Raw genomic sequence first — 12,977 nt, 5'->3', positions numbered from 1 at the left:
AAATCGCGGACAATCAGAAGCTCATCAGACATCACCAGGGTATGGAAACCTAGTTCTAGCACCATCCCATACTACTTCAGGTGAGACCTTAGTCTGCGCTCTATAGATCATTGCCGAAAGGGCTAGTAATACCAGGATTTGCTTGGCTAAATCACCGTTGAACCTGGGTCAGGCCCATACAAACCAACAAATGGTTCCATTACTGGGACCTGGATCTGCATAAGGGATGTCTGATGTTGTGCCACTGGAACCCAACAAAGAAAGAAATTGAAGAGTGGTTGGACAAGAAGATTCACGATTTCACGGCACAGGAAAATAGAAATCCACGAGTATCTAAGGAATAGTGGTTGGAGCGCTACTTGTATATGGAAACCCAGGAAATTTTCTTTTCATCCTTCCCTTCTGAGCTGCATGAGTGGATCGCAAAGCTAGCAGACAGTCAGGGGAGGTGTAGACTCAACAAAATAATCGCGTGGACTTCGAAGTTAGTGCACAGACTATTATGAGATAAGATCACGGGAGCTATGGACCTTTGGCTCAATCAAATTAGAGGAGGATTTGTCACTGAATTCGTGGTAGATATGACCGTTAGCTACAGTGAGGCAGAGCTACATTTCCTCAAGGGACCATGAGGTAAGTATATTAAAATCTTTGAACACTTGGATTAAGATTCTATTGTGTGAAAAGTGGGTTATGTGAATAAATTAATATTTGGGACTACGTGAAGTGGGAAGATCTACAGAAGCGGAAGTAGTGAAGAGTTGGAAACCACTCCCTTAATTTCCCCCTAGCAGGAAAGCGAGGAAGAGCTCACGAAAGTTTCTCCGAGAAGCGCGGTCAGTCTGATAAGGCATCACATTCCGCCAACACTGCCACCTATCTCACCCTCCTCTCCTCCATCTCCACCCACCCCACCTCTGTCACCACCACAGTTCATTATGGCGAGTGCAATCAAAACTACCATTATTTAGAGGAGTAGGGAATGAAGATCCAGACTAGTTCTAGTTTGTGGTAAGAGCAGTATGGGAAGCACAAGGTGTCATGAATGACAATGTCAGGAAGGTTATGCTGGTAAGTGCATTGTAGGATCATGCATTAACATGGTACATTAAGCATTCTAATGACCATCCAAACGTAGGAATTGCAGAAATCTAGGCCACACGAACAAGGAATTTAGTAGGCCAAAGTTAGAAACACAATCAATCATCGGGTTTAAGGAAATCATGGTGCTCTCGGGTGAGACTCCCTAAGATCAGGACCAAATACTAAAGGGTATGATTCTAAAAGCTAACATGACGTTGAAAGATGGACAACATTGCGCCTTGTTTGTAGAATCACATACACTGCACTTAAGGACGGCGTTGTCACAACAAAAGCTTTCCCTTCAGGCCGAAGCTTTAGAAATAGCGATGAGATTGCATGAGACCCCTATACAAGACCCTGGTTTCGGAGTCCAAAAAATCCACGTGCAATTGAAAAATCTGTGTCTGGAAATGCACAGTTTGAAAAAGGATAGGACACCTCGACTAGAGGCGCGCGAGGAGGTATGGTCCATAAAATGAAAAGGCCAAGGGCACAACAAGGACCATTGTCCAATGTTCGTGAACTACTTGGTAGGAGGAGCTATGATGTTGTTAAGACTTGAGGCATAGGCAGGGCTGATCACGGTGCCTGCATTGTGGTGCATGATTTGTTAGATAGGAGGAAAACACACTACGGACAATTCTCATCTATTGCAGAAGTATACGTAGACATCCCAACAATTGTTTTGTAACTTCTGCAGGTCAATAGGCCATGATGAGCGCACCTACAAAAGCAAAAAACTAATGATGGATCAGACCCATACCTACAGGGTGCAGACTAAAACACGAGCCCTCGCCTCGAATGCAGGAATGGCATGCACTGGATTTCAGGGGCGTGGTTGAGGTCGAGGTGGAATGGGACCAGGAAGGGGTCATGGATAGTTAATTTGTATAATTGCATCGCGACAAGGCACTATGCCCGTGATTGTACAAACCCGACGAGGACATCATGTTTGTACTGCACTTAGTTTGACCATGAGGCGGATGACTACCCTACACTGATAGCGAGACTGCGTGAAGAAGCGGTACTTTAACCCCCTCCGACTCAGAATTTATAGATGATGAGGTATGAACCACATGAAGAAGACCTGAATGTAATCATGATGCTCAGGAGCGTTATGACTACTAGCGATGAAAAAGGTAAGCAACCAAAAGAAAGTGTGTGGGTTCATAAGGCTCTGTTGTGCTGTACAACAACCCCCTCATTTCTAATTTTTTTTTTATAAAAAACTTTAAATAGAAATGGGTCCATTTTTAAGACTTAGTTAAATTCAATGACTCAATAATAATTGCATGCCTGGATTTAATTATATAACACATGGAAATCCTTTTCAAAAGGTCCAATCTGATGGAACTATATATGAAAAATTTTGTTAAAATGTAATGTAATATGATATATCCTTCTTTGAGAAGCCCTCATAAGCAAATTTCTGATGCAATAATGCGATTGGAGATTGCATATCGCAAAATTAAACAAGGATGCATCCCAAATGGTCTATACTAAACCTCTGATCAGATAATGTAATCGCAATTGGAGATCGCTCATATCACATGACACATATCAGAAACCCTTTTGAATTCCCCGATTGCGATATCATAAAGTAAGGCGCACATTTCAATGAAAGACAGTCAAAAGGTATTATTAGAAAGTGTAAATCTTAAAAGGAATAATAAAAGAAAATTCAATAAATTAAAGGGTCCACTGATTATCCCTCTGCCTGATTGTATTCCTTACCTTTATTGCAATTAGAGATATTAGCCTAAAACATTAAGCCTGACCGATGAACCTCCCAATTGCGATTTGCGATTTATCGCTGATCGTTAAGTGGGAAGATCAAAAGATATGTCCTAAAGGACCATCAGGCATATGTGTGATGTGACAGATAATTATTAAATTTATTAACTACAATTGGCAGCTATGGAGGTCATTAATTTTGTAGTTAAGGGTGAATCACTTGAGGATTTCACCCGTGGTAATACTTAATTAGATTTGGTTTATAATGCGTAAATTACCATAACTCTTTTCATTTCATATTAGATTTGAGTGGGTATATTTATTTGTTACATTTTGCATTGTCTGTGCAGAGCTACTTTGAGCTGATGAATCTAGAGAAAATGAGAAAGAAGATGAAGAAACCCAAGGCCCTTGTCGTAGCCAAAGATGAACCAAATAAGAAAGGATTGATATCTGATACTACCTGCCTTGGTTTAGGCAAAGCATCCTGGGAGAGTATCTACAATTTTCTGGAAGCAGAGGAGCTTGAATAACTCCAAGAAGAAGCAACAGTAGATTCCAAGAGAAAATCAGAGAATACTCTTAAGGAATTGGCCTGTTCATATCTAAATAAAATAGCAGCTTGTGCTAAGGTTTTACCCTATAATGATGTGGTCAGGTTGATTTTCAAAAGCATTGTGACCATAGATAGGACATTCTCTATAGCTGATGGAAAATTTTTTGGGTCGTTTAGAGCAGAGGATCTTAGACAAATGTACCATTTACCTCAGCCGGAGAAGCAGTATAACAAAGCATTTTTTGAGGCTTTTTCCAAGGAGAATGACATTGAATCTGACCCTATCAGACAATGGAGACATTTTTCGACCAAACACAAGCACAAGACATTGGGTATGTACTCTGTAGATTCATTGGCTTCTCCTTATTGTTACGCTGGTGCAATGATGTGTAGACTCTTCGGAGTCCATGATTCTGCTAAATTATCTATAGATGTGGTCCCATTAATGGAGGCTCCAATTAATGGTTATATCATGGACTGGGCAAACATTCTGTCTGATAAAATGGCCACCGAGATACTTGAATATAGAAAAAATAGGTTTGTGTCTACCCGGGTGATACCTCCCTTTTATATGAGTTTCTATATCATGGACACTATCTGTTTTAATTCCGAATACCCCGTTCTTGGATGGAAATGGACTCCCTAGGATCTCAATCCCATTCATATCTATAATAACGATCTATGGAAAGCCCATTATAAGAATCATCTATATATAATTTGTCATGGTTTTATTCTTCCTATGTATTATGCCATATTCAATAAGCATGCTCCTAGGTTATCTGAGGAAGCATCAGTCGACCTAATTGAAATTGGCAGTTGGGTTGGAGAAGAAATATTCACCTATATAAGGCCTTTTGGCAGCCTTGCCAACCCTCATGTTCTTCCTCTGTACATCCCTGATAAACTGTTGGCCAGGGAATTATCACATCAAATAATAGTTGAAGGGATGCCAAGGACCCTTAGGACTCTAAAAAGCACATGTGGCCAACATTTCCCCTTCGATGTGGAGCTTTTACCTTGCAGGATTTTAAACATGCAGAGAAGGAAGCTGAGAAAATAAAGTTGTTAAAACTTGCCACTATCCCAAACAGGGAGTACGATCCTAGAAAGGTTACCTACAATATTACCTCTCAGGCTAAAATCGCTAAATTTGATCATGAGGAGGATAGCTTTGATGACTTATTTGTTTCTTCAGAAGTATTTTCTCAAGTCAAACATATGGCCAAAATCAAATTGGGAGCAGAAGGACTAGAGAAATTCTGTAAGCTCATAGCGTAGAGATTGGAAACACTTCCTTTAGAATTATTAAATATAACTTCTATGGTACAACCACAAGGCCATAGTGACAATGAAATTACTAAGCAAACTTCTAAAATTGAAAAGATTTCTGAGAAGGAGAAGACACAGAAAAGGAGCAGAAGCAGGTAATAGCTAGTGAAACCCTTGATACAGATATTAATATTGATCCCATGTTAATCAAGGAATGGGAACGGTTTGATTCAATCATCAGTAACCCCGAGAAAACCCAAGCGTTTGGTACACCAGAAGTGTCTACAGCGCAAAAATTAGTAGTCAACACAGTTCCAATTGTTGGAACAAGTGGCCCACCCAAGTTTTAGAAAGACATAGAGATTATCCCTGAAAATCCCACTGAGGAGATTGTACTTCAAATTGAAGAAATATCACCACTTGATGTCTTCTACAATCCTAACCATAGGGCTGTAGTCAAAAGAAAGAGGAAGAAGAGGAAAATTGATCACAGTCCTCTTTTGACTTCTTAGATTGAAATGATGAACATGGTATGGAGAGAAGAGGTAAATCCCTCCAAAGATTTAACAAAACTCTTAGTATGCCAGAGCATATACAGCAACGACAATAGATAAGGCTTTAGAGGTTAGTCATCTGTTGAAGGAAAAAGACTAGGAAATCATTTAGCTAGAGGCACAATAAGCAGAATGACAAAAAAAGATAGAGCAGCTTGAACAACAGTTGATAGAACAGACACATCTTAAAGAATAATTAAATGAGCAGTTAAAACATGAAAAGCAGAGGATTGATGAACATGCTATCCATAAACAGCATGAGTTGTCTCAAGTATTGAGAAAACTACAACTATTGAGTGAGCAAGAGAAGAAATAAAAAGAAGAGCAAATCGCGCAAATGAAAGATCAGATAGAGCGATTCAAAGAATATCCCCAGGTAAATGAATTTAGAACTGAAGCCCTAGAAATAACCAAGGCTTTGTCCCAACAATTGTATATTCTATGTCATAATATATCATTGGTCATCCCCTTATGTGATATTTCTGCATCTATGATTGAAAAATCAGTGGATGCAAGGCTTGAGTTAGAGAAGGCAGATGAAAGATTAAATAATTTTCTATCATGGAAACATTTAAAAGAGGGAAAAGCTGCCAATATTCCAAGGATATAAGAGTCACATAAGGAATTCTTGTTTTCTGAATAGGAGTCTCAATTAATGAAAGCTGAGAGAGCTACATCCAGATGCAGAGAAGCACAAATAATCTGATTGAATTAATCAACAATAGTCTGCATTTATCTAATCTAATTACAGATTGATCTCTAGGCAAACTCCCAAAGGTAAAATTGTTGGAACAACATTGGAAACAAGAGCTAATGCAAAGAGAAATATTGATCGGAGGCATTCAAAGCCTAACATGGGAAATGTTCTGGTTTTTCCTTGTTAAACCACACAGTCAGCAAATGACGATGAAGTGTCTCACGGATGCAATCAACTGCATGATCTCCAAACTTGCTGATGCCACATATACATCTCAGTTACACTCTTGGATGAGTCACTCACTAGAGATCCAGCCAATGCTTGCCATTTTTCAACTGTGATCACAAGAAGATAAGCCGATACAGTGAATCCATCCGACCCTCGCAGCACTGCTTTTTCAACATAAATCCCAAATTATGTGTTTTTAGTTATACTAGTGCATAGCGACTTTCTTTCATAGTTTTTTGTTATTTGTAATATTTAAAGACCCTTTCATGTTTTTAGAAAGGGTCCGAAATTTTGTACTAAGACTTAAATCGGAGGTTGCACTATTGTACTTTCGATATATATTTTTTATAAAAGACTAGACCAGAATTCTTAATTTTGACAAAGAAGGATTTTATGAGATTTACACTTTTGCATCCTGTGAAGGCATTCCCAAATTAGAAGGTAGAATTTGAATGTGATTTACATCAGAGGAGATCCAAATGCATACAGTACTATTATCTATGTTTTCGCTTTATTTCTCTATGTGAATTGGCATTTATCAACTTTGCTATTATTGATATGTGTATGTTTCTAAAACAGTTCTTTAACTTGTTACTTTTGAATGTTTCAGAGTTGTCGTATTTTAAATATATATGTCAGTGATATATTATAATCAATGCGATAATGTTTTAAATTATTACTTTATTTAACTAATTAAACAAAGTAATGATCATATGAATGCATATTTCTATGTTATGAATAAGTCATCTTTATGTTTATTTGTTAATAGAAACAATCAAGAATCGCATTGTTAGAAGAATACTCGGGATATATTAGTTATCTTTGTATATTTTTTCACTTTAGAATAAATCACTTATCACTCTCGTTATATATTACAAACCAATTACCCACCAACTCATATATCACTGGGAAACTGGTCCCATTACATCCAGTTGGAGCCACCACACCAAACGGAAAAGGAGTTGCACTAAGATCCGGACCGGGTGGTTTTCCTCGATGTTGATGTAGTGATTTTAGAGGCATCAACATTTTTGGAGCTAGAAGAAGGGCTTGAACTGTGAATGGCGAGTAAATCAAAATACATAGCCCATTCTGAGAGTAAATATCCCTCAACATCTCCTCCGACTTCTCCCTGGCATTCTAAATCTCCAATTCTAGGAGAGAAGTTGAGAAAACAAGCACTGCTGAAAACCTGAACTTATCAGACAAACCCACTCTTGAATCTCCTAAAGTTCAGTATTTAATTCATAAACTTCAAGGATTTTCAATATCACCACAGAAATCTGAGTTATCTCAAAGCAATGTGACTTCGCAATACATTCCTTCCCATCATTTTACCAGATTACAGAGTGAAAATATTGGTATTGAACCCACAAAATTCCCTCTACCTAAAAGAAAAAGAGCAAGGAAGACACCTGAAGAGTCTGATAGTCAGACTCTTTCATCATCATCATCCATTTCATCTAATCCATTACAAAGTCAACCATCCACTCCCCAACTCCACATTGTTGTTCAACAGGGTACTGGAACTTCAACATCGTCTTCCCAACCACTTGTAACTTCATCTGTGATTTCCTCTGTTAGTAGCTCAACAATGGCACAGAGACCATGGAACAATCTAGGGGCAGTCACAATGCCTACACCCTTGAGTCAATTGCTAGCTCATCTTGAAAAATGGCTGCCAAAGTTTAACTTGGATATAGGCATAGTGGTAGAAGAACGCATAAACAACTTTATGTTGTCAGTACACTTAAACGGAGTTACTGAAGAAGATGTAGTTGCTAGGTTTTTCCCATATACCTTACAAGGAGCAGTTGGGTCCTGGTATTTTTCATTACCATCAGGATCCATTACTAGTTGGAATATTTTCCAAGAGCAGTTCTTGACTAAATTTGGTGATGATAGGTCTACAACGACATTAATCGATGATCTCTCAAATCTTAAAACTGAATCAAGATAACCTATCAAATATTTCAACCCACGATTTAATAAGCTCTTAAAGAAGATTCCTACCGCATATAAACCTAGTGAAGAGGTTCGAAGTGAATGGTATATATCTCTCTTACCTTCGAATATAGAAATCTTCGTAGATAGAGCTGCAAAGCGCACTTTAATAGAGAATATGAAGGAAGCAATCGCTGTGGACAAATGTATCATTACCTTAGAAAAGAAAACTGCCCTTGAAGAGAAAAAGTACAAAAAAGTTACTTTTAAAGATGATTCAACGAAGAAAATGGCTAAAGATCCATATGACATGGAGGGTCTTCAAAAGGTTTTAAAAACTATGTCAAACGAAATGGTAGAAATTAAAAAACAAGTAGCTGAGACCTCCACTAAAAATCCATCTAGGAACTTCAAAAGAGCTGAAACAAAACCACCTAATGCTATATCTAATGTAGAATCAGATCTGGATAACAAAGAAGATGAAGATACAATCTTATCATTAGAAGAAACTGAAGAAGAAGAGGTTGTTGAATGTCATGGTATGTGGGACTTCATTTTGCCCAATTTAGATACCGAAAGTGAATAGGAAGCTTTCCCAGTAAGTACTAGGAGTAAAGTAGCTACAGAGCCTATTCAACCAACTCAAAAGAAGAAAAATGTGAGTCCTAGTAACAAAGATAAGGCTCCCACAAAGAAGACTACAACAGTGCCTACTCAAAATTATCCCTCATCTTCCAATCCACCCTCATCATCTGAGACATTGGTAGTTGCTAACTCTATGGATTACAACATTATCGAAGACATGAAGAAGACTAGAGCAAATATCTCTATATTCTAGCTTAGCAAGCTCAAACATCAACATAAATTGCTACTCAAAGAATTAAATGCAGTACCTTCTTCTCCTCTTCCAAATGTTGTACTATCCAAGGTAGCTAATGGAAAAGGTAATCCACCATCCGATAGAGTAGAAGCTACTGATGTTGTTTTGATTGGAGATAGATCTAATTCTCATACCCATCCTTTTATCTTGACCTACGAAATTTACAATAGAAATCTACATAATTGCTTAATAGATTCAGGGGCTTGATCAAACATAATTCCAACCTCAGTTTTCTCAAACCTAAATATTGAGCCCCAAAAATCTGCAGTGCATATTGTGCAGTTAAATAGAACTAAGGTTCAAGTATTAGGGGAGATACACTCAGTCACCATTAAGTTATCAGCTGATCCTAGAGTTGTTCAAAGAATTGATATATTGATTGCTGACATCCCTGAGTTTTATAGGTTAATTATAAGCAGGGATTGGTCTGAGAAACTCCATGGTTACATTTCTACTGATTGGTTTCATATGTGGCTTCCCTATAAGGGAAACCAAATCAAATTAAGATCGATTAGGAAAAACATATGACACATATTGTAATAGAGTTTGAACAAGAAAATCAGCCCATATCTTTCAACAATAAAATTCTTGGAAATTACTTATCAGAATCATTCTTTGGTAATTTTAATGCTCAATCATCACCTTTATCAATTAATAGTTTCACATCTCAAATAGAAGATTTTTCTCATACAGATACATCAAGGTGTGTTAATATTGCTGAAAAAATTGTAAATAAAACTGTAGATAAGCCTGTATTTTGGTCTTTATATTTTGATGGGTCAAAATCCAATGACGATGCAGGAAAAGGATGTATTTTAGTTAGTCCTGAGGGGGAAAAAACTATGTTATCTTGTAGACTAGAATTTGAGTGTAAAAATAATACTGTTGAATATGAGGCATTGATCCAAGGACTCTACAATGAAAGGCCTGAAAGTGCAATATGTTAAAGTATTCGGTGACTCTGAGATTGTTATTAAGAAAGTAAGGAATAATATACTTTTCTTTTTTGGTCATATTAAACATTATCAGTCCTTGGCTCGAGACCTTATATCTTATTTTCTAGCATTTAATATATCTCCCATTCCTAGATCTCAGAATGCAACAACTGATTTACTAGCCAATGTTGCTTCTAAGCTCCTCCCATCTGAAGATTATAGCCCTAATAGATTTTCAGTTAAATTAATTTTTAGACCATCTATTCCAGACAATGTCACTAACTGGCGGGTATTCAATCATGATGATGAAATTTTGAATTTCTTAACTTCTAAGAAATCCTATGATGATCAAATTATTGATGAAAATGATCATAATATTCAAATAAAACAAAAACTTGATGAGAATTCCATACCTAAATTAGTAGTCAAGCTTGAGGATCTTTATGACATCAAGGATAGGTTTAATCAAGTTACTAATTCAAAACTTCAAAGTTCCACTTTGAGATTTGAATTAATAAATCTTGGCGCTGAGGCCAAACCACAAAATGTTAATCTGGGATTAGGACTTACCTTAGAAGAAATATTTTCCCTTATCAGACTATTGAATAGGTATAAAAATGTTTTCTCTTGGAATTATGATGACTTGAAAACATATGACACTTCTATCATACATCATACAATTCCAATGATGTCTGAAGAGAACCCAGTGCAGCAGAATTTGAGGAAAATTCATCCGAACCTAGAAAGTCAAATTAAAGTAGAGTTAAACAAACTCTTGAAAGTTAAGATAATTTTCCCTGTTAGAAATTCAAAATTGGTTTCTCACTTAATGCCTGTTAGAAAGAAGAACAATGACATTAGAATTTGCATTGATTTCAGAAATATTAATAAAGCTAGCCAAAAGGATAACTTCCCACTATCAACAATGGAGCAAACTCTTCATTCAGAAGCTTGTTCCAAATTAATGTCTTTCTTGGATGGTTTTTCTGGATATAACCAATTATTAGTGCATCAAGATGACAAACTCAAAACTACTTTCAAAACTAAGTGGGGAACATATACCTACCAAAAAACACCTTTCAGTTTGATTAATGCTGGGGCTACCTTCCGGAGAGCAATGGATATAGCATTAAAGGGTTTAATTAATAAGTCAGTTGTTGTCTATTTGGATGACATTATTGTCTTCTCCATGAAAAGAGGAAATAATTTACATGATTTGAAGCAAATCTTTGAATGTTGTAAAAGGTATGGGATTTCATTGAATCCCAAGAAATCATTTTTTGCTCTTGACCAAGGTAAACTCTTGGGGTTTATCGTCTCAAAAGATGGTATTTATATCGATCCAGAAAGGATCAAAGAGATTTATGATACTCCACTTCCAGACAATAAAAAATCAATGCAATCATTTTTAGGTCAAATAAATTTTGTAAAAAGATTTGTTTGAGATTTTTCACAGATTGTTTTACCATTACAGAACATGACCAAGAAAAATTCAATGTTCAAATGGGGGCATAAAGAAAATGAAACTTTTGATTCAATCAAAAAAGCAATCATAAGTGATTCTACATTAAACACTCCAAATTTTTCCAATCATTTTATTTTATACACCTTAGCATCTGATACTTCCTATGCAATTGTACCAACACAAATCAATGATCAGCAAGTTGAAGCACTCATATCATTTTTTAGTTCAAATACCCAAGGCGTTGAACTTAATTAATATGAAGTAGAAAAGCAAGCCTCCATTGTGTTCAAATCTATTAAACATTTTAGGCCTTTCCTCTTGAAAACTCATACAAAAGTAATAGTCCCATTTTCAGCAGTGAGACAATTACTTGTCCAGAGGGAATTAGGAGAGAAGAGGGAAAACTGGGTTACAGCATTACAGGAATATGATTTGGACATTAAACCAGTGAAAATTATCAAAGGTCAATGTTTTTGTAGGTTGTTAGCAGCAGCTTCTAACATTCAGGAAAATGAAGGTTCAAACAATATTGAGGAAATCAATGAGATAAGTACCATCAATCCTGAATCTCAATATGTGGATTTGTTATTTTATTTGAAAAATGGGTACACTCCAAATATCTCTTACAAAAATAAACATGCCTTAAGATTGAAAGTGAAACACTTCAAGATTATTGATGATGTATTGTTTAGAAGGAACTATGATTCGATTTTGTAAGATGCCTTGAAAATTTTGAAGCGCAAAAGGTCTTGCAGGAATTACATGATGGTCCAGCAGGTGGAAATTTTGGAGATGATACAACAGCTCAAAAAATTATACATGTTGGTTATTATTGGCCCACGTTATTCAAAGATTCCCATGAATATGCAAGGAAATGCAAAACATGTCAAACTACTAGTGGAAGACAAAAAAAGCCAGTGTTTCCTTTGCAACTAGTCAACATTGAACAACCATTTGAATAATGGGGATTGGATATCATTGGAGAGATTATTCCACATACCTCAAAGAAGTACAAATATATCTTTATAGCCACAGATTAATTCACGAAGTGGGTAAAATAAATTCCTTTGAAGGCAGCCAACTCTGAGGCAATTATTGAATTCATAGATCTATTCATCATTACTAGGTTTGGCGTACCTAATGATCTCATTTTCGATAATGCATATTACTTTTAGGGAAATACCATACTTGAATTTGCTATTAAAAGAGGATTTAAATTGAAATATTCTGCAAACTACTACCCTTAGGGTAATGGTTTAGCAGAATCAACCAATAAAAATATTATCAAAATCATTAAGAGAACTGTTGATCAGAATCAAAAGAATTGGCACAAGTCTTTAGTATTTGCATTATGGGCAGACCGTATAACACAGAAGGCCTCAATAGGCACTTCTCCATTCAATTTAGTGTATGGGAAGGAAGTTGTCATACCAACAAACTTAGCACTCCCATCTCTAGCCTTAGTGCAGTTTATTGAAGAAAATCCCTCATCTTCTATTCAATTGAGATATAATCAAATCCTTAAATTAGAAGAAGAAAGGGAAAAAGCCAGAATTACACATGAAAAGCATTAACAGGTTACTAAGTCTTCTTTTGATACAATTTCTACGGGTCCAAAATTTTTACAAATTG

The sequence above is a fragment of the Pinus tabuliformis genome, chromosome Q, assembly GCF_031772625.1.
Source record: "Pinus tabuliformis cultivar Carrire ecotype Pingquan chromosome Q, CPIR1, whole genome shotgun sequence".
In the NCBI taxonomy this organism is placed as follows: domain Eukaryota; kingdom Viridiplantae; phylum Streptophyta; class Pinopsida; order Pinales; family Pinaceae; genus Pinus; species Pinus tabuliformis.
The sequence above is the reverse complement of the archived record's forward strand: the minus strand, read 5'-3'. Positions refer to the sequence as shown.